Here is a 23,206-nt window from a genome sequence, read left to right as displayed (position 1 = left end):
TATTGGCCATGTATACACATACAAGGAATTTATCTCCTACGTACAGAAGTAGACAAATAAACAAAATCAAAAAACAAGGACAACAAAGCAGAATAAGGTTACGCAAAATTATGATGCATGTCTGTCAAACAAATAATATATAGTCTTTATTTAAAAAAATACTTGCTCTTCATCTGAGCAAGAATTTCATCAATTTCCAATGTAGTGAACCATGTTTGGTGAGTCACATGTTGAAGAAACAGAACTGAAAAATCTCTAAAGAAAAATAGATAAAGACATGGTGCCATTTTGAAAAGGATGTGGATGATCTTCTGATCATCTAGCCTCCCTCTGGTAAATGTTTGGTTAATATTAAGCGAAGAGTGCAAGGTTAATGTCACAAAAAAATCAAACCTGACTATCTGAAGGAGATGGGATAAACAAGTCTGACATTTTTTTGTGTTTGAGGTTATAAAAACGTCATCCATGTGGATTATATGGCCCTGCTTTAAAAACGGAATAATGTCAAGCAGATATTTCAAAATAAAAACCTGCCATGCCCTTTGAGCCATTGTAAGGCCTTTAATGTGAAACATCTGTTCCAGGGGTGTTGCTGTTGTTGACACAACCTGTGAACAGCAATCAAAAACAACACAATGGAAGCAACTAGAAATACGTATTAAATGAAAAAAAACGGCATTTTTGTCATAAAAGAGAAACTGAGAGCAACACAGTGCTGGACCACATGACTACTGTGCTGAATATGTGCAGTGGAACTTGACATTGCAGTGAATGTACAAGGACAGCAGGTGCACACAGTGTTGAGAGTATTGAAAGACATCAACAGAAAGTAAAGCAGGAGCAGATTTAAAAACAGAGGGCTGATCGATAACTTTGTGGCCTAAGGGAGAAGGAGATGAGTTATACAGCTCCAATTTCACCCACATGCAATTCGACTCTTGCAGTGAGTTTGAAGTTTATGACGTTTGTTGTATTTCTGTTTTGGATAATCGAAAATTGCAAGTCCACTGTCCAGTGTAGGGAAATTGACAACATCTGCCATCGGCCTCAAGTCCTTATTGTCATCCAAGGAGGTCAACAAGGACATGGTGGTAACACACGGGGACGTGCCCCTTCAAACCGCAGCACGGTGGGGAAGTGGTCTGCTGAATTCAAATGGCAGAGAGAGCCTGGAAGATGGCCCTTGTCTTGGAAGGACTGTCATTGTCACCACAGATGAGACTTTTGACAAGGGGGGGTTCCTTCCTCTGCAAGATAACGACCCGTATGCTCCATGACAAAATAAAAAAAACTACTGTGGGCTTAGCTATCTTTTATTGATTCCTTCCATCTGGATTCAAATCAATCACCACTCATATGGTAGAATACACCTGTTTAAACTGGGGAAATAAAGACCCCTTGTTTTAAATGAAGGCAAAGTGAATATTTACAAAAATACAAGTAGCTGTGCTTGGTCATATATTTGGCTCAGACAGAAAATAATAACTTGTATTCTCAAGTAATGCGACAATAAATAAGTCTTTTCATGCAGAGCCTGCACCATCTGAGACGTGCTGTTCATAATTTAGTGGAGAGTCTGAGAAGTGGATTATCTGCCTGGTTATCACGTCAGCCAAAGCAGATGGCTCGCCTGGAGCGAGAGGAGTCGATGACGCTGCACATCCCCGAAACATAACCAGTCCTACACCAGTTACAGCCAGTTACACCATGCTGCAGCGTGTCGGATGACTGACATGATGTAGACACATAAAGTGACCTGATGTGTGTGTGTGTGTTCAGAGGGAGATCATCGGCTGCCGTCAGCCAGCATTCTGTCTCAGCCAGTGTGTGTGTGTGTGTGTGTGTGTGTGTGTGTGTGTGTGTGTGTGTGTGTGTGTGTGTGTGTGTGTGTGTGTGTGTTCCAAGGCCCATTGTATCTATTAGAGCTACGACCAAGGCCTTGGCCTATACATCACCCTGGCAAGCCCTTCATACCCTGAGGTCATATATCTACTGTGTGTGTGTGTGTGTGTGTGTGTGTGTGTGTGTGTGTGTGTGTGAGAGAGAGAGAGAGAGAGAGAGAAAGAGAGAGAGGCTGTACACTTGTTTGGCTACTTCCACACAGTTTACTCACGGAGCCGAGGCACTGAGACTGTTATGGCCCCCACAATGGCTATAACCAACTCACACACACACAAACACACACAGCAACACACACGGCCTCTACGCATGCACTGTGGTTGTTGAAGAGCCCCCTGTGCGCTCTTTAAGGGAAATGTGTTATTGAAACCATGGCATTATGGTGGTTGTTGGTCTTACCAAAGACCACACACACTGAGCGGCGTCTGTCATTCACGGTCAATGAAAAGCATAGTGTGTGTCTAAGTGTTAGGCTAATGGCCCTGCACTGTCCTCCCTGCTAGCAGCTGGTGCATCAGTCCTGTGGTTGTGTATGTGTGTGGGTTCATCTCACAATGATGTATTAGTGTGTTATTGTGCTCCTGGAAATGTTAAAGGTGGCCATGAGAGCACTCTGAGTGATTTTCTGCATATTAGCTTTTATTTTGTGCCCCACAACGGAGAGCAGGAAACAACTTCTAGCCAGTAAAATCCACCTGGGTAAGACAAAAGAGGGAACAGATATACACCTCGTCTTCCTGAAAGCAGTCGCTCATTAGCTATACTCGAAGGTGTGATGTGACAATTGCTGTTGGGTTTGGGCTCTGGGAGAGGGCTCCCTCACATGTGGCTCTCTCTGAGGTTTCTGCTTTCTTTTCCCCTCTTGATCGTTTTTTTCCGTTAGTTTTTCCTTAGGACAGAGGATGTCACACCTTGTTCAGCCCTATGGGACAAATTGTGATTTGTGAATATGGAAATATACAAATAAATAAATAATACATTTGATTGATTGATTGATTGATTGATTGACTGAAGTGAGTTCATAGATTTCCATCATTCTTAAATTATTTAATTGTATTTACTAATAAAATGAAAATGCAGTTTGTTGCACTTACAGCCAACAATCCCACAATGCAATGCATTGTGAACATTGCTTTTGTGTAACACTAACCCTGATGATGTAAATGACAACTAAATCAATCAGGAATGACTCAAATGTTAATGTAGATTGCTCCCACTAGAGTAAACTATGGATTACAGAGTGATCGCTCATTCTTCGAATAGCTCGGGTCCAGGAAGTAGATCTCCAATTCACTTTCTTGTTTTAGAAAATCCTCGTTGGCTCCTTTTAAGCAAGAAATCCAGCCGACCAGCTACAATATGAATTGTGACCATAAAACATTTGATTCTGAGCACAAAGAAAACATGGAAAAACAGAAAAAAGGAAAAGGCACAAGACTGGGTCCATAAATATTTTAAGAGTGAAGGAAAGACACATCCCATTGCGAAAGGAATTTCGAAAAACATCCAGTGCACTTCAACATTTTTTGTTAATTTAGTGTTTCAACTGGTTTCAATAAGTTGAGGTTTACATAGAATTTCATATATTATAGTATTGTCACTTAATGTAGTAATGCTAAACGTTCCGATCATAGGTCATAATAGTCGAGATGATATTTGTGGGTGTAGTTAACATTTCCATGGTAACAGCAAGCCCCACCAATCGGAGACGTCGCTAACACCACTGAGGATTGTGGGTAGTGTGGTACATCTGAGTGACATCCCAAATAAAGCATGTTTTCCTTATCATACAAACTTATTTCTATATTCAAAAAATGAATTGGATTTTTACTTACAACCACACAGTTGAGCTGTATGTACGGTTATAGTGAATGAATGAATGAGGTGATGATGTGGTGACCGCCTGAGGGGTTGGCTCTCTTGACAAAATGTCCAGGTCTACCACTACCACATTTTTATGGTGTATGTATATTTTAACAACTTAGTTATATTTACTTTAACTTTGTATTCATTGTCTTGTTTTGTAAGCTTCTCCTACACAGGATGACATAGTACAGAGCATACAAAGAGCCACTGGACATCCTACAGTTAGGATATTAGAAAATCTGTTCCCATCAATTCAGACGGTTTCCAGCGTTTCACTGTTGATAAGGAGATGTCTGGGTTGAAGCAAGAGCTGCCTAGTGATGTTTGTGCAAAGACTTCAATAGGCATCAACCTGCAAGGGCCTGCTGTCAGGACGTGTGTGTGTGTGTGTGTGTATGTGGGTTTGTGGGTGTGGGTGTGGGTGAAGCTGTTTCTGTTTTTCCTCAAATTCCTGGAGAGGATTGACAGCAGGTCCCCAAAGACACCATGCTGTCTGCTCTTCTTCTTCCCACTCCTCCTCCTCCTCCCCACCGCACCTCGCATTCCATCTCTGACTTTTTGTTTCTTCATCCTTTCACCCTGCTCCGCTTTCCGTCTTCCATTCTGAGCCTTCATTTGTCCCACTCTCCCCCTCCCTCTGTCTGCACTTCAATCTTTATTTCCCAGCATGCACGGGGGATCCGACAGTGAGTTCTCATCTTTGAGTTCGTATTCACTGGCGGTTCCATGTGGAGCCTCACAGCTCCTTCCGTCTGAGACAAAATAACAAAATCTGCTCCACATCTGTGTGTGTGCGCGCGTGTCTGTGTGTGTGTGTGTGTGTGTGTGTGTGTGTGTGTGTGTGTGTGTGTGTGTGTGAAAGGCCCCCTACCAAGCCTGTGTGCAACACGTGGCTATGTGTTTGGTCTGGACAGATATAAGGCTTTGCTAATATTGGTCTTGAATTAAAACTTCAGAGTGAGCTACCGCTGAAATGACGCAGGATCTTTGCAGACTGCAGCCCGTCAGTTAGTTGTTTTTTTTATTATTTCATACCAGATGTCTGTGTTGATAAATCACTCCTCTGTGCTGTGAGGGGATTTTCCTCTTCTCTGCTGAAAACCTTGCACACCAAGCAGCTGTTCACCTTACTGATGTGGCTATAAATAAGCAGTTTTTTAACATGTAACGAACACCATTTTTTCAGTCTTACAGTACCACAGGTGCTCTGAAACCTGTGTGCATGGTGCTCATGGAACTTAGGCCTCCTTCAGACCTGGTATTAACACCCAATCTGAGAGATCCAATCCCAAGTGGACAGAGTTAAGTTCTTCTGCTCACATCTGGCATTGAAATGGGTCCTGAATGGCAGCTTCTTCCCACAGGCCATCACTCTGTTGAGCACCTAACCAGTCGTACAGTGTCAGGAAAAAACCTGTACGTTCGTCAGCCACCACAAACCCCAATTATTTATTCCTATTCACTGCTACTAATTAATAATTGGATTATTAATCCACCAACTCTTAATGATCAGAACTCTGGACCCATGTGGATGCGCTGTATTTGTCCAATCACTTAGGAGGTTTGTTAATATCTGGTCTGAACAGGATCTCTGGCTGTGAGTGTCAACAGCCATGTAAAGTGAGGGACAAGGGAAAAAAAAATCAAAGGCAGTTTAATAGGGAGTAGCATCGGCTAAAAGGTGGATTGAAAATCCTTGTGCCACGTGCCTGGGTTCAGCTTGTGCTGCTAGGTTGCACCATGAGCTACAATGCAATCAGTTCAATTTAATATGAGGCTGTGCCTTTGGTGATATCCACCAATGCTCTCATCCAATTGTGAAAAGAAAACAAACATTTGTCCCTCCCATGCCTGCTGTTTATTACAGCCATGCCACTTGCCTAAGCCAGGGCCTCACCTCCTCTGTCTAGTTGCTGAAATGTAATTTGCAGTGGACTGCTTGTGGTTCTTACCTCATCAGATATGTTTTAAGCTGATTTTCAGGTTTATTATTAGAGATAGGAACGATAACCAACAATATTAATAAAAGAAATCCCATGTTATGACATTTTCCTTCCTTAGAAAACTTGATGGCCTTCTCTTAGATCCTACCCTCCCTATATGGCCCTTGGTGATATTTAAAACATCATATATGAACACAAATTGAAAGCACTGGGTCAGTTTTCCACATATCTTATGTCTGTCATATCCTGCATGAATATTTTCCTCCACAGCCTGGATTCTGCTGTAATGTGTGGTCCACATATATTTATCCAACAAGCCTGCCTGTGTGCTGTGCTGGGCTTTGCTGCACATCTGTTGGCAGACAACCATATGACAGATGAATAAGAGATGTGAGCTGTGTTGAAGGGCGACGACGAGATGGGCCATGCTTAATTAATACGCGAGGATTGCGATGGCTTCCCTCAGTTGTTGTGCAGTGGCAGACGAGTGTTGGATTCACGATGAGCTCATCTGTGTCTACTTTAAAAGATGCACCAGAGCCGCGTGCGTTGCGATGCTTTTGTGTGTGTTACTCTGGACAAGAAGAGACAGTTGTGTATTCTCAGGATATATGTCTACACTGAAGACCACTTTAACCATGTGTGTGCGCAAACCTCTACTGACTGACTGACAGAATAATCAGGTTAACTAATTCCACGACTGTCAGGCATGTCAGTACCTAAAGATTGTCAACTGTGGTACTGGAAAATGTCCTTGATCTTCTACCCGAAGCTGTCGAAGTCCAACTTGGACCTAGGAAAATGGTTATCTAAACATGCTTGTTACATTACTTCTGTTGTATTTCGGAAACATATTTTTCAAAATTTGCCAATTTTTGGAGATTGGCGTGGACATATAAAGGTCTATAAAGCTGGGTCTATAAAGCTGCTTTCAGACATGCACTGAACTCCAGAGAGGGGCTGTACGTGAGAACACAAATGTCGTGAGAGCCTGCTGAATCTCTCTGGAGTTTCTCCTCGGCAGCCCCTTAGCAAAAACTCTGAATGTCTGAATGAGCCCATGTGAGAAAGTAGCAGGAGATTCTCCAAAGGATTCAACGTGAGGGCATTAAAAAAAGAAAGAAAGTTTAAAAAAAAACAAGACTTTGAACACTGACTGCAGATGAAAGCACAAGCTCCATGGGGGTAAATATATTATCAATAATTGTATTAATCACAGAAAAATCACTTATTCAGATACATAATCACAAACGTACTGAATAGGTATTCAGTGAGTTATTACCAATAACTGCTGCTTTTAGTCATGCAGATGTGTAGCAGTTCAATGAGGTTTAGGCCAGAAGACAAGAGTTGTGTTAGTATAAAAACCCACTAAGTAGACATTATTTAATATACACATGATCCAATAACCTTCCACGATACTTCTGAAACAGTAGAAGAAAACATTAATTCAATTAAAATAAACTCAATCACAACATGTGCACCTTTTAGATGGATTCATATTAGAAGTAAATAAAGAAGAAAACAGCAGAAGGCCTTTATAATCCATGTGTTTCCTTGTTGTATTCAGTTCATTAAGCCAACATAAGAAAAAAAAAGACTCTTTTTTTCCAGGCGGTCACACAACATACATCATATTGGATGTGCAAATGTAATTCTATAATATAAACAGCACAAGATAAAATATTTAATAGTTTCAGTACAATAGTTGTAATATAATATTTATTTGTTTCTAGCACGGCTCTATTGTGTTGAAAATAATTGAGTCTATCAGATTGATGCTTTTTACCAAAAGTGGTGGTTCAGGGCGATTTCCTTTTTGTAAACACTGTTAAGTCTGTTTGTGAACACACAGGTGGGCTGTTCAGTGCATACAGGTGTGCACCAATGTTTATTTATTTGTATTAATACCAGCTTACTTGCATAATTAATTTGTTCCACACATGCCTTGATAACAATGCCTGCTGGTTGGCATTTGCAGTGCATGGTGGGTATGTCTGTGGGAGTTTGAGGTAAAATAGAAAAAGAAAATCTGGTGCTTGTGTTTGGGTGTGCCTCGGTGCTGTGTACCTGCACAAATGCCAGCATGTTTGCTCACCTCCCTGCGGTTGTGTGTTTGTTTGTGTGGGTGTGTGTGTGTGTGTGACAGTCAGCTAGCATGCATGCGTGTGGTAGGTGGAATAATGAAGTGGATTATGAGTCATCCAGCAGTGTGATGAGGAGGAACGGATCGATAACTAGATATGTGCGAGAGTGTAAGAGTGCAGCAGAGAGAGGAGAGTGTCTGGGCCATGAAATGACATTGTGATTCTGGAGAGCGAGGGTGTGTGGGCGGCAGAGAAAGAGACAGAGAAGAAGAAAAATGGCGAGACCGAGTTGAGGCAAGAGGAACAGCAAGAAAAACATGGACATCGTATTTTCTTTTATCATTTGATCAAATCCCACGCTCCTTTTTTTTTTATCATACTTGTAACATTCACTGTCACATTTTAATATCTCTTGTCCTTGTACTCTACCTCCTCACCGCTTCCTGTTCAGATGGATTTACCCGTCGAAATAAAAGGAGATGAAAATGTATGAGGGCTTACAGAGTTAGAGGCGTACACACAGAAATATGAGACAGCCATTGTAGCAGGACTCTCTTCTCTGACTGTCTTCGCTCAACGTCAAATCCATCGTCTCTTCTCGAGACAAATGGTTTTTAATCAGAAGAAATCCTCCCACCAGAGGAACGCTCATAGTCTGGACAGTGATGGGCTTCACAAATCAAAGCTAAACCCTTCTGCTGCTCCTTCCACAGTTCCAGATATAATTTTAGCTTTGTCATGTCACATCTGAAAGATTTATTTTTTCTTGTTGTTTGTTTGTTTTTTGCATTTTTCTTTTTTTTGGGCTGTCACCCTATTTTTTCTCCCTTTTTTTGTAGATTCCAGTTTGTCTGCAGAATTTTTTTATACGGACTCACTCTTGATGACTTATTTTTGGGGTTTTCATCTGCTACGGTGCGTGCATGTGAATCTGTCAGCTCAGTATGGAGGCTACAGCTCAGATGGAAAGCGGTGAAATGGAAAGCCAAGTCAAAGTCTCTGCTGGACACCACAAATGAGGACAGATCGTCGAGCGAACATGGCTGGGGCCGGCAGTCTTTTTCTGTCTCTCCCTCTATAGACCAGTCTGGTGTCTGGTATTTTCTCTTTGTCTAAAATCTCCTTCAATAGCGACTGGTGAATTTTTCTTATTTTTTCACATATACGTCCTCCAAAAACCACTCATGTTAAGGTATTACAAGCATGTATACTGCTTAGTATTGGTGAATATTTGTATTTTTTTGTTGGTGGAGGGTTGTTTAAAGGATTAGTTCATCCAAAAATGAAAATTCACTCATTATCTACTCACCCCTATGCCGATGGGGGGGTGGGTGAAGTGTTTGAGTCCACAAAACCCTTCTGGAGTGTCAGGGGTAAACCTTGTTAGAGCAGAAACCAATGCAATTGAAGTCAATAGTGAGTCCTTCTTCAGATGTAATACAACATCAGAAAAACCATCACATGCCTCCATACTGCTCCTGTGGTGTCATCCAAGTGTCCCGATCCCCCGACATTTAAATTGACTCAAGTAGGTTTCCAAAACTGCTTCTGACCTTACCTTCAGATACTGCCCTCTCTGGTCATGTGCTGAATATGATCTTGCATATGTAATGGGACTGTAACAGTACTTTCTGAATAAGTGTGAAACCAGTACCACATGTGAGTTAGCCATGATGCACACACAAACATGTAAAACACTGCCTGCCAGGCAGTGTTTTACTGAACTGATCCTAGGAACTGATCCTAGGGATAGGCAGAAAGATTCTTACTGAATATTCAGTAATTCAACTATTCAGATCGAATTTCCCTCAATTTGAATGAGTAGATTATGGTCATCTTCAAAGAAAGATTTGACACTTAAACATTTTTACTATCCACTATGTACCCACAGGACACAAACATTTTTGAAAACATTGCATAAACTGCAAATATTGTCAAATGTAACATGGGTATGAACATGCAATGTATCTCAACAACTGTCATTTCTGCCATTTTAAACATTTTCTTTCTAAAAGAAAGAAGAAAAATCGGAGGCATACCACTGCATCATGTTTCTGACTAACGTGTTATAGAAAGACTTGTGTCCTCGCAACACACTGTACAGCACCGGTTTATGCTCACATCCTAAATAAAGGATTCAGTAAAGGATTTTTCATCAAGTCAGATCAGATCAGAGATCAGCAATAGTTTGCTGTGGCAGTCTTGTAAACAAACACCTGGAAAAATTACAGGCTTCACATTCCTGATCCTCCCTCTGGACAAACATTGCCTTCTATGTGTCTGATGTTTATTGAGGAACTGGTGTGGGATACACATGTCCTTATTCAGCCATGGGTCTTTAGTTAACTTTGGACAAATACTGTGTCCATACATCAGATACACCAATTACACCTGATATTAAAGTAATTTAACATGATCACAATGATTGGATTGCGACTGGTTGGAGCTTGACCACATGAACATGCAGGTGTACATGAACCATAGGCACAAAGCACAGAGTGTAGTCAGATCAGTCAAACCCCCTTCAGAGGAGGTCGCAATACAATGTTACCACATTGAACACAAAGATAAATGCAATTGTTATTCCATTTACAACAACTATGTAGGTGTAAATAATAACTACATGCTACAAGTTTCAAACCAGTGAGTTAGCAGCAGCTAGGCTGCTAGCAGCTGTTAGTCCTCAACTATGGATGTTACTCTAGACCCACATACATGGAGCAAAGATGAGAGCAGTTGTCAGAGATGGCTTCTATTACCAGTTTGAAAAATTTGCACACATGATAAATCAGCTTCATAGATTTCTTACTTCTTTTCTGTTTCTTTTATCTTTTTTTGTTTGTTGGTTTTGTTTGTACCTGTACAAGTGAGAGGAGGATGTCACTTCAGATGGAGTGACCAGGTCTCCATCAGTGTGGACACTTGAGACACACCAGGGCTACATAGAGTCAGAGGAGACAGTGGGACTGTTCCAGTCACATGCAGCTGAATCTAATGTAATAACATGAATACCATGAAAAAAAAGTCAAGAGAAGTCAAGTTTCAACACAAAGCTTTATTGAAGACACAGATGGTCGATGGTTGGATAGACGATTGAGGAATGCCTTTAATCATGGACATATGAATAGAATTAGGACAGTTTACTAATGATGTCAAGCTAGGGAAAAGAAGAACTAGCTGTTCAGCTCTTTGTTCTACTGATGGCCTCAATTGAAGATGTGCTTTTGCAAATGACTTGATCTACAGAACTATAGGTGCCTTAATAAATACCTGTGCAAGTGTGTAAATACTTACTATTGGCAGAAATAGATTTGTTGCCATTTAGTGTAGATAAAACAGAGCAGCATTGCCCAAAATTAAATGAAGCTTATATAAACTCTGATGGTTTAGATTGACATATGGGGTGGCATAAGTGAGGCCAGGGGATGGAGCGGGTCGTCCACTAACCAGTAGGTTGGCGGTTTGATTGCTGCGCAAGATACTGATCCCCAAATTGCCCGTTACGGCTGATTGATGTATGGTAAAGTGCTGCTCATAGATGCACTCTATGAATGTACAGGTGAATGGGTTAATAGCATACTGTACTGTAAAGAGCTTTGAGTGGTCATCAAGACTAGAAAAGTGCCCTACAAAATAAATACAGACTATTTACCATATAATTCAGGGGGTAGAGCGGGTTGTCCACTCACCATAAATGACGGCTGTGTGTCAGTGACATGATAAAGTGCTGCACATGGATGCACTGTATGAATGTCATCATTACTAGAAAAGTGCTATGTGAATACAGACCATTTAACATTTAGCATAAGTGAATCATTCTTAGCTTTGCTTCCGCATTTGAGCAGCTGATAATTCTCATCTGACAGTCTTGTATACAGTCTTGTATACAGACACAGTTTCACATGTCACATTGAATTCATTATTGTGAATGGATGCAGTCACCACAGATGAGATAGACGCACGACCCTGCACCGACTAAAAGTTCTATGGAATGTAAAGGTTAGCGTGTATATGTGAAGGATAATTGAGATTTTCCCCTCGAATGCACCTGTGGCCAGAGCTTTCCTGGACAGAAAGCATTCTCACGTGAGCGTGCACAGAGTCAAGCTAATTAACCCGACATGATCAACCACTTCATGTGTGAACGCCTCAACTTAAACACCACAGTGCACTTCAAAGTGACAGTCCAGACACTAATTAAAAGCACATTATATAGAAGTATGTTAACACTCCCTTCATTTTCTCCGACAAACCCAGTTGCAGCAGTTGACTTTAGACTGAATACGTCCACTGGTATTACTATTTTTTTTGTTGTCCATATTGCGGGGAAGTTAGATCATTATAGCAGGCAGCATGCCAGTCGCTAGTTCTGCTCTTCATTCACTTTTAGAAAGCCTGCTTTTGTGTTGCTTCTCTCCTGCCCTCCGTGCTTCTTTAGCAGCCTCCACTTAAGGCTCAAACTAGATTCTCACTGGAGAAACACAAGCGGAGTCAGAAAAAGCAAAGGCCAAAGAATGAAAAAAAAAAACAACCACGGAGAAGTGCTGCGGCGAAGCTAACCTTTACTGAGACTCACACAAATTGACAAAAAAGAAGAAGAGAGAAAAGAGCAGAGTGTTCCATCCGGACGAGTAACCTTTTCTCCAGCCACCAATCAGGCGACTGGGACCAGTGTGTTTGTGTGTGTGTGTGTGTGTGTGTGTGTGTGTGTGTCACTTTGTGTGCGATTATGTGTGGGTATTTAGGAAGTGTTTTCACAGTGGGGACATGCTGCTGTGCTTATTTAAGTGAGCGGAGGCGACAAACAACATGTGGATATATATATATATATTTTTTGTACTGTGAATGTGCATGTGAGTTTTACAAGAGGAGGAAGGACAATGGAGGTTGTGATTTCATAGCATTATGCATGAGAGTATGTGTCTTCGAGGTGAGGGCCGTACGTGCGTGTGTTTGAGACAGTGCAAGAGGTGAGCTGACATTTTCCCACCAGCCTGTTTATGACCGGAGGCAACAGGCGGCCACAGAGGCGACACCACTTCCTGAGTGGCTGGGGTCTCATTAGACAGGAGAGGCTGACAGTCGAGGAGAGACGCCGAGAGAACAGATGAGAGACTTTTGTACAAGGAGAGCAGGGGATTTCATGTAAAATGTTGATCTTTTGCTCTGTGTCTTTGGGCGATATGTTTTTTTTCTTTTCTTTTCTTTCATGCCGATGAAATATGACTCATGAGAGAGACGAGAGGTGACAGAGTAAAGGATTAATAGGAAGAAACGGAAAGACGTCAAATGCCCCCAAATGTCACCGGTATTCATTTACATATGGTTGAAAGCCTCGCTGCATTAAACCTGAGAAGAAGAGGACTCCCACCTACATTTTAAACATTTCCCTTCTTGACAAGCATTTCAGCATCATTCAGCAGTGTGGGCGAGTCATGAAGGTTATTTTCTTCATCGTCTTTCACCACAACAATGAAGCCAATAGCCGTGACCTGATAGCGGTCGCTCAGAGTGCGGCATCCGCCAAGAACAATCGCCCTGGCCGTGCCATTCTCCTTACTTACCTCTTTGAACTCATTATTTATCTTTTCTCTCATCAACCTCTTTTCCAGCAGCAGCAGGAGCTTTTCATAACTTCAAGAGAGCTCAGATTAACCCACAACATGCCAGCACCCAACAGCATGCAGACAAATCTATGATAATGGGGATTCATAGCAGAACCAAGCATTTCATCTTTCCTTTGTTAAGTCTATCAAAATAAATGTAAGTAAATTGGTATGCTCAATTGTAAAATTACTTATAATGCAGAATCAACTGTGCTGTAAATAATCGTTTTTCTATGCTCTTATACTCACTGACGTCTTACAACTGTGTGGTGGAAACAGCTGCCAATGTGAACCGGCCACCATTTGTTTCGTGAACCGACAAGTAGAGGTCACCAGCTCTCTGCCGAGCATTTCAACTCAACATGAGAGGGACAAAGAGAAGGGCTGCGGGTGGCACAAAACCATGAAACTAACCAAGCAAAACACCAAATTTGCACGAACTTACAAAGGCTGCTGGAGAAAAGGAAAACAATAACCAAACAACCTGGCTGCACTGGTCCTGCCTGTCAAAATTAAACACACCTCAGCTGCTAACCAATCAGACGTGATGACATTTCCAGCATCTGCAAGACAAAATAAAAGTATGTGCGCCTCCCACATCGGCTACAATAATTTACACCAAAAGACTTCAGTTAACTTTGAAAGTTTATTATCACACATATAACCTTAACATCGTAACAGAGACACCGAGCTGGACTCTCCCATGAAGCCACCTGACAGGTTCATAAGCTTTTATCAGCTGGAGCAATGGGTCAGACAGGCTTGTGATTGGTGGCTGGAAACAATAAAAAAGATCCAGGACCAGGCAAAGATGGGGCTCAAACAGGTCAGTCCAGGGTGTAGATCAGGGAGGAGGCTGTAGATCAGCTTCATTTTATTTTGTATGGTGTTGTAGAGTCCTGCACGTGGACTATACGACACCATTCTGAAATGTATGGGTATAATTATAGTACATTAATATGCTTTGCTACTTTCCACCACAGCACATGAGCGTATATCTCTGTTATCTTGTTCTCTGGATTCCCTCCAAGATCATCATCAGCGGATATTCAGGCTGAATTAATGCAAATGAATTGCAGTGACATCTCCGGGCTGATGGTGAGAGAACCTGTAGAGAGAAATATTAGTCTCACTTGATTTTTTTTCTCCCTTTCTTTCCTCATTCTTCATTTTGTCTTTCCTGTCCCACCTTGTCCTGGGGTTTCTCATTCAGCTCATACAGCGTGAGATAACATGGAGAACATATTCTGTCTCCTCTCCTCTCTGCTGTGCCTCTGAATCCATCTGAGTGCCATCGCTATAAAAGCACTAAGCGGCTTATGCTGCTCTTAGAAGAGACATGCATATCTAAAAGGCACCTTGCCTCAAGATTTTAGCAACATGTTGCTGGAGAATGACCTATATGGGTTTTGAAGACCAGATAGTAATGAAGCTGAAAATACTTTGAGCCCAGAACTTCACAACCAGAAAATTGAATCCAGTGCTTACCAGGAAATATCATCCTAATCGGGGTGTGATGCATCCTGCTTTATTTTCTTACCAGTAAGAAAAGACTATTAGCATTATGCTTAGCAGAGACTAGTAAACTTTTGTCGGATATTCTCCCCAGTTAGAAGTTGTCGACATACTGCATCTATCAATATAAGGAACGGACCCGCGCTCATTACAGTACACTCAGGGGTTGGCTGCAACACGACCATGACTGCACCTCAAAAGTAGCAGCCAGTTGCAGTTACAGTAACAGTCTCTGGAAGCGTCACAGACCTCAACGTACCTCACCAAGAATGCTTTTTAGATACTCTCCAAATCTTTTCTCTGTTAGCTTCACCAAAGCCTTAGAGTGAAGGCCATTAAACATCCATTCTCTGCCCCTGTCCGTCTTTCCGCCCCCATCTTTATTTTATTATCCATTCACAGGAATGAACGTGTCAGAGCTATCTTTGACTTCACTACCTATGCAGGGTGCATGTTTTTCTGAAATGCCACTTTCCTCTGCAAGTGCCCTCTTCCTTCCTGCCTCCCTGTTCTTTTTCTCCCCCTCTCTCTCTTTCTCCTTCTCTTTCTCACTCGGCACCTCCCACTCTCCTCTTCTCACATTGTCATCCTCTGCTCACACTCTTCATTCAATCTCTCTCTCTCTCTCTCTCTCTCTCTCTCTCTCTCTCTCTCTTAAAATGTCTTGCTCTCTCTCCGTTTGGTTTTTGCCACTCTGTTTTCATCTTCCACACTCCGGGGCGCAGTCCTCGCCCTATGCTAATAATGTTCCTGTGCTAAGAAAGGAAGCTGCTTAAGCATTCACATCAGGACTCAACACATGCACGCATGCATAAACAAACACGCGCTCACACTCAAACACACACACGCACACAGTGTGCATCCCTCCCTCCCCTTCCCTCCCACCCTGTAGTGAAGTTGCACAGCCTCACCTCCTCCCGACATGCCGAGCTTTGTCGCTTTTGTTTCTCGACTAAACAAAAATGCTTTTCTTTTTCATGTCCTAGAAAACACACCAGATGTCATTTTCTTGTAATTGCTTATTTTGTCAAACTGCAACTTTGTCCTTTTGTTGTTTAACAGTATAGTAGCATGATAATGCATTGTGCGATGTTTCTAATCAACCGGCAGGTACAACTGCATTACCTCTACCTGACACCTCTCAGGTTTAAGGGCCACTTGCCAGCTTGCTTCTTTCTTGTTGTGTCTCCGGAGGCTGTGTTTGTTATTCCCTCAAACCTCAAAGTAATTGTATGAAATATTAGCTTTAAAGAATCAGTCTTCTCTTTGTGACAGATGAGTAAAGCGGCCGGATTAGACTGCGTACTTTTTCATCTTTTCAACGGAACCTGGCAACTCAAAGTTGTTTGCATCAATGGAAAATACAAAGAGTAATTCTGCATTTACATGTGTTAGATATTTTGGTCCAAAGTGTCAGAGTTATGTACAAATGGAGCACAATCCAAAACACCATGGATAAAGAAGAAGCCTCTAAGAATATATTGAAGTACACAAGTACGAAGTGAATATACTTGGCAGAGACGAGCTCCTACAAGGTAGCAGTATAGTACAGTGGTATGTGTTTTAAGACAAAGATAGCTGGAAAGTAGATTTTTTTGTGTTGTATATTTATTTTTAATGTAGGGTTCATTGAAAATGCGAAAAACATCAACCAATGCACAAAGACATCTCTCATAGCTGGAAATATTTAATTCCCAGTGACAACCAAACTTTGACAACAGCAAAAAAAGACACAATGTTTATTGTAATGGATTATCCATCTAAATCAATTTCACCTGCACATCAACGTTTATGAGTCTGGAGTTGTTGGAGAATATGGAAGAAAATATAAAACCCAATATTAAACACTTCAGAAAATACTTTTGCTTTTTATTGGAATTGTAATACATTTCTGAGACACCCGACAGGGCTTAAAGATAAACTCCATCAGTTTAATACATTTATTTAGTCATCAAACGGAGTACCAATTATATTCTGGGAAGAGTGTAGGTGCATGTCTTTGGAGTTTCAAGTCCCTTACAAAGAAAACAAAAATAAACTACATGTCCAAATATCACTCTATTTTATCTGTCTAAGGTTTTGGTAGATTACGAGACAACAGGTATTTTTTTCATTTGTAAAGAAATCAATTATTATCTTTATCAGGCAAGAGTCTAACAAAAGATGTGTTGATTAAGAAATGTTGCATCATGGGAAGTGTTTGTTTTTTTTTAAGCTTATCACAATACTTGGGTCTGTACTGCATCAATAACCCTTCTTATTTAAATCAAAGTTTGCTGTTCAACTTTATGGAAGTGCAATACTAAGGAAACCGTTTTAGAAACTTTCCTCAAAAAGAACTATCTGATTTTCATGTCCCTATTTTTGAAGACATTTTCCAGTCTATTGTTCAACATTTGTCAGGCTTAAGAATAAGACTTGCAAGTAAGGTTCATTAACATTTCTGTTTTGTGCCTTTTCATTTCCACTTATTTAGGAATTACTTTTATTTCAACTCATTTGATAATTTGAACAGATTGATTATATCTTACTTGCATTGACATTTCAGGATCATTTAATGTTAATTCTGGAGAGGAAAACGTAATCTCTATCTCCCTCTTTCTCTCTATCTATATCTATATCTATATAGATATAGATATATATATCCATAACCCTGATGATATTATCTAAGAACAAGCCATATATCATCCAAGTAGTAGTGGGAGTATATGTGTCTTTAGTCTGGAATCACATTTTATTTGTAAAGCCCATATTCACAAATCACAATTTGTCTTAAAGGGCTTAACAAGTTGCGACATCCCCTGTTCTTAACTCTCAACACGATTAAGGAAAAAGCCTATATATATTTACATTTTTTTAATTAGAGGCTATTATGTATTCACTCTACAACGCTTGAGTAACAGTTCAATCACATCCTCACCCACACAGACAAATCCTCCTCCTCCTCCTCCTCCTCCTCCTCCTCCTCCTCCTCCTCCTCACTGCCTTCAACCCAGCAGAGGGGGGTAATCTACACCAGCTTGTCCTGCGGGCAAATCTGTTAGGGCAGCAACACAAATTAACACATGTTTGTGTTTGTGCAGAACAAGAAATATGAACATTGGCTCATTTCATTTTTGAAGTTGACAGCATAATTTGATTTGCAACGGGAGGAAGGGAGGGAGGGAGGATAGAAGGAAGTAGAGAGGAAGAGAAGATTTGATAAACATGGAAGTATAGATTGCGGGTGAGCTTGGCACGGGGCAGAGATTGATGGATGGATGGATGGACTGATAAATATATGGAGGAAAGGATAGCTGTGATTAAACACTGAGGTGTTGCTACATATCGCTGTTTGAAATATTAGCTGGCATGTGACAGAGAGAGGGGGGGTTCGGCATTTACCATAAAATATTTACAGTAAAAGACACCCCTGACTTACAGCCTGTCACATGCTATGTTAACCAGCTGTGTGTGTGTGTGTGTGTGTGTGTGTGTGTGTGTGTGTGTGTATCTTCCAACAGCTGCTATGTATGGTGACTTAGCGTGAATTTGATCTGTCCTTAGTTTGCACAGTTTATTCTGCATTATTCATTTACTCCGGATGTGTTGCTTATTATCACACAGCACACTGCCACCAGTTTATTTCTTTGCCCACTGTCAGCTTCACAGATTATAATGACAGAGTTTGAGTGATGAGGATCTGATAGGTTGAATAAATACGCGTCAACACACACACACACACGCACATTTACCTCCCTCTGCAGCTTATCTCTCTCTCTCTCTCTCTCTGGTTGTGTTATTCAAATGGACATTAACTTCTGTGGCATTGGTTTACTCACTGAAGATAAGTCGGACCTTTGGAATGCAAATTCAGACACACTCATGCACGCAATTATGCACATCAGCTGTCTTAGTAACTGAATTAGTTAGTGGATGAAGAAGGAAAAATGACTCAGACATTGTATCCTCTGTGCTGTGTATATTTGTATGTCTGTAACAGTTTCACACACACACAATTGTAGGGACAGCTCTTTTCCCTTTATTCTGGCTACTTATATTCATTTGCTTTCCGTCAAAATTAAATTGTGATATTTCCTTCTTTCCTGTTCTTATTTAAAGCTGCAGTAACATTTTAATATAGCGTTATGAAAGACCATTTAAGGTGGTAGTGAAAACTCTTAGCATTCAATGCACTCCATTTTGGTCGCCACCAACTCAGAAAAATCTGACTGTGATGAAAACATATCTTAAATTATGTTCATTTTCTACTTATTGTGTCATTCTTGCACTCAGTGCTGAGTAGATAGCAAACAGTGGGTTTATCCGAGCTTTCTCACTGGAAACAGTTGCCTGCTCACAGAAACCAATCCATAATGCCAGTGACCCCCACATCAAAGTTGTCATGTGATCCGTTGATAACCTTAAAATACTATTGGATGTTTTAGAATTGTTGGTTTGCATGTTCTCATAACTCCATAGGTTGTTAAGTTGTACGCTCAGTGACAAGGAGTATAGTTTGATATTGTAGTGATGAGCCCACAGCGGATTATCACTTAACTTTGCAATTCAACTGCACTCCACAGAACACCAAACTCTGTTCATATCAATGCAGTTTCCTGCAGCAGTAGGCAACGGATTTACAGGGAAACCCACTGTGCACCTCAACCAGGCCCCGAACAAGAGAGTTAGCATCTACCTGGTGATATTATCTATTTCATTAACATTATGATTTAAGGGGGAACCTGAAATCAACCTGTTTACTGTCACATTTTAATGGAAACATTACAAAAATACTTTTATTGCTATTTTGTATGTATTGCACATCGAGTAACATTATTTGTATTTTTGGCCCCACCTGAACCACAGCACCTGTTGTCACATGACAGTTTAGACTTAAAAAGCTTTCATCTGTGTTGCTACATGTCATGTAGGCGTACCTTTAAGAAAAAGGTCCTGCGCACATATTTCATGTACTCTCATGATAATACACTCTACCTTTTAATGCTTACCAACATTTTGCCGCCGACGCAGTTTTTCACCGTCACCATGTGAACAGGGCTCACCTGAAAAAGAGTGTGTGCTCTGCGTTGGTCCCCCAGTGCTGTCTAAATAAGGGTTGAATGACTGAATATCCTGTAGCTCCGTATTCATTATTTCCAGTGAGGAATGCTTTGTGCCTCATCAGCATATTTCCCTATCCAGTTTGCCCCTCAGCCTGCCGTTGTCTTCAGGGTTGCAGTGTGGAGCGAGCAGATATAGATGGAGTACTGCTGAGGCACTGTAAATATTAGGAGCTGGTGTTGCACCATTTGTTCTAAGCAGACATCTACAGACTGATGGGCAGAGAGGAGAGGGGAGTTTGGTGAAGATAGTGAGCAGCATACAGACTTTGCAATTAGCATCACAAGGGCAGAACTTTATAAAGTCCTATAATTATTATCATATATAGATCAATAGGTCATCCAGCCACAATGAAACACCCTCCCAGAATTCCACATTTTCCATCTGTGTTGTGTCAGGAGATTTTACCATTCCTGTGATACAGGGATGGAATCAGTTGGACTGTTGAGGGAATATCTAGGCATTAAAGAGTCATTATTAAAACACTGGATATGAATAAAACTCTGTCGACAGTTGTAACACTGTCTGCTTGGACATTTGTCTACAGGGACTGAAATAGGCTAAAAATATCCATAAATCATTTGCTCTCTAATCTGCTTTTTTTTTTCACCCGTTCTGTCTCTTCCTTTGACTTCCTCTACCTCTTTTCAAGCCCCAGTCTCTTGTTCCCTGAGTGCCTGTTTATCTACACTGTCAAACTTTCATTTTTCTCCAGTTTACCTGCATCGGTGATGGTTACCCCCCCCCCCCTTTACTCTCTCTGGCTGGTGTTTTTTCTTATTTTGTCGTTCTTGACATCAAGAGTCAAAAGGACAGATAGTGAAAGAGAGAGAGAGAGAGAGAGAACAGAGAGAGAGGATTATGGTACACAGACCATGACTGTGAAAAATAGATGTGTGCAGAGAAATAAGTATTATCAAAAGAAATACCATCTTTCTCTTCGTCTAGCCTTTCCCTCTCTGGTTCGACAGAGATAGCAGGGATAAAAGCTGGATTCCTGGATCAGGGTTCACCTCAGTATTGTCATCCCGGGGAGCTTAGAGGCCGAGCGGCCATATCGCAGTCTCAGTGATCACGGAAGGTGGCTTTTAGCCAAACCTTAGACACAGAAACATATGATCTATCCTACACAGCCGGAGAAAATTGAGTGTGTGTGTGTGTGTGTGTGTGTGTGTGTGTGTGTGTGTGCGTGTGTGTGTGTGTGGCTTCATAAGAGCTCAAAGGCTGATAAAAACTCAACATTTACAGCATGTTGCCAAAGACATGGGCATTATAAGCTCACTGCGAATGCTGCCGTACAGCGCTGAGGGAAACGTGCCGAGTGAAGTGAGGGACGGTGTGTTAAGATATCTCATTCACAGCTTGTAGTTCAATCCAATAATAGCTGATTAATGATTTTACTTGATATTTGATTTGAGTTGTAATTTTTTTATCATTGCATTTGTTTTAATTAATTGTGTTTCAACACTCTGCCTCAAAATAATGTAAATCTTTATTTTTGCATTTTTTTCCCTAAGAATTATTTTTATTCTTAGAGCGCAAAATCCCTCATGAAGCCAAAAGGTGAGGAAATGGTTTCCCATCACCCCCCACAAAAAATATGTATTTATTGTACTTATATCATCAGATAATTTTCTTCGCTTTCAAATGCATTAAGAAAACAAGTCCTTTTTTTTTGCAGTGTGAGGAAAAAAAACAATAGTTAGCTTGTTCAGTATGTTCACATAAATCATACATTGCCTCCTACACTGCATGTTGTGTGGGAATGTGTGGGACCATGATATAGGAACATTCAGTAATAGGAGCAAGGTTGTTAGGAGGTAGTTTATAGTCCCAGCAGCTAAATTATTCTCTTTTTTTCATGCAACAAATTCCTGTGAGAAACACTTCCTTTCTCGCCTCCTAATCTTCAGGTCAGGGTGGACAGAAAAACATATTTTTTTAAAGTGTCTAAGGTTATGATGTCAAACAAATACAACAGATGCTTCAATAGAGATTCAGCAGCATACAAATAATAACACAATATTCGTCAGTCACCTCGACTTCATAGTGTTTGTTAGTATTCATTTGCTAACACTTGCTCGTAATCCCAGTGGCCCAGTCTTACTCTATGTTGACCCCTAACCCTCAGCACCTCCTTTCTTTCTCTCTTTCTTGTAAATTAACTGTCATTTTTATCCATGTTTTTCTCCTCTGATGTTATTTTATCCAAACTAAAAGATTGATCCATGAGCACACGGTGTCGCTCCTAATGCATGGCAGCCTTCAAAGTGCCCAAAAGTACCTTGAGGTATTTGAAACGATATATATATGTGTTTATCAGCGGTTCAGGTCAGTTGTTTAACATTCAAGAGGACGTTAATCTTATGATTGAATGTATCCGTCGGCAGGATCTTATCATCCGGAGCAGCTTTACAACTGCGTCTATTCACTGTTAAGAACCACATTTCCAGTAAATTCGTAAATCTCCTGTGCCTCACTGTTGCATTACCAAAGCTGCGAGAGCCTGTCCCTGAGAGAGAGCGCAAATCAATTCAAAACTCTAGCCTGTGTTTTGGGTTTTTTTGGCCATTTTAACCTGCGAATACTGCACATGTGCTTTTCACGTGTGTCTGCTTCCTCCTTGCTTCCTTCTGAGCAGCAAATATTATTACAACATATATAATATCAGGAATATAACCCACCAACCTATTGTGGCTATGTTGCTGCAACAGTGTTATACTTGGTTGTAGTTATAGTACGCAGCAGTTTGAGTGTTGGGATCAGTATGAAGATGAGATTTAAATTAGAGTGAGGGTTAAAAATATTAATGAACAGGTCCTTGTGATTTGTTTACCTGTGCATCTGTGAAGGTGAATTTGTAGCTCGTGTAGCTCATTGTATCTCTGTGTGTGTGTGTGTGTGTGTGTGTGTGTGTGTGTGTGTGTGTGTGTGTGTGTGTGTGTGTGTGTGTGGGTGAGACAGAGAGGGAGGGAGGGTTCCTTCCCCTGCTGCCCCACCACTGTTGCCGTACTAATCATTCTTCCTGCCTCGCTCCTTGTGATTGCCAGCCCATCCCTGCACTGCAGCTAAATTGAATCAATTAAAATCTCTCTTGTAGATGGCTGCTGTTGCTTCCACCAGATTAGGCTTTGATCAAGGAACACACAAATAAATAAATAAGCCGGCGGAAAGGGAACAGAAAATG

This window comes from Hippoglossus stenolepis, chromosome 14, assembly GCF_022539355.2.
Source record: "Hippoglossus stenolepis isolate QCI-W04-F060 chromosome 14, HSTE1.2, whole genome shotgun sequence".
In the NCBI taxonomy this organism is placed as follows: Eukaryota; Metazoa; Chordata; class Actinopteri; order Pleuronectiformes; family Pleuronectidae; genus Hippoglossus; species Hippoglossus stenolepis.
The sequence above is the reverse complement of the archived record's forward strand: the minus strand, read 5'-3'. Positions refer to the sequence as shown.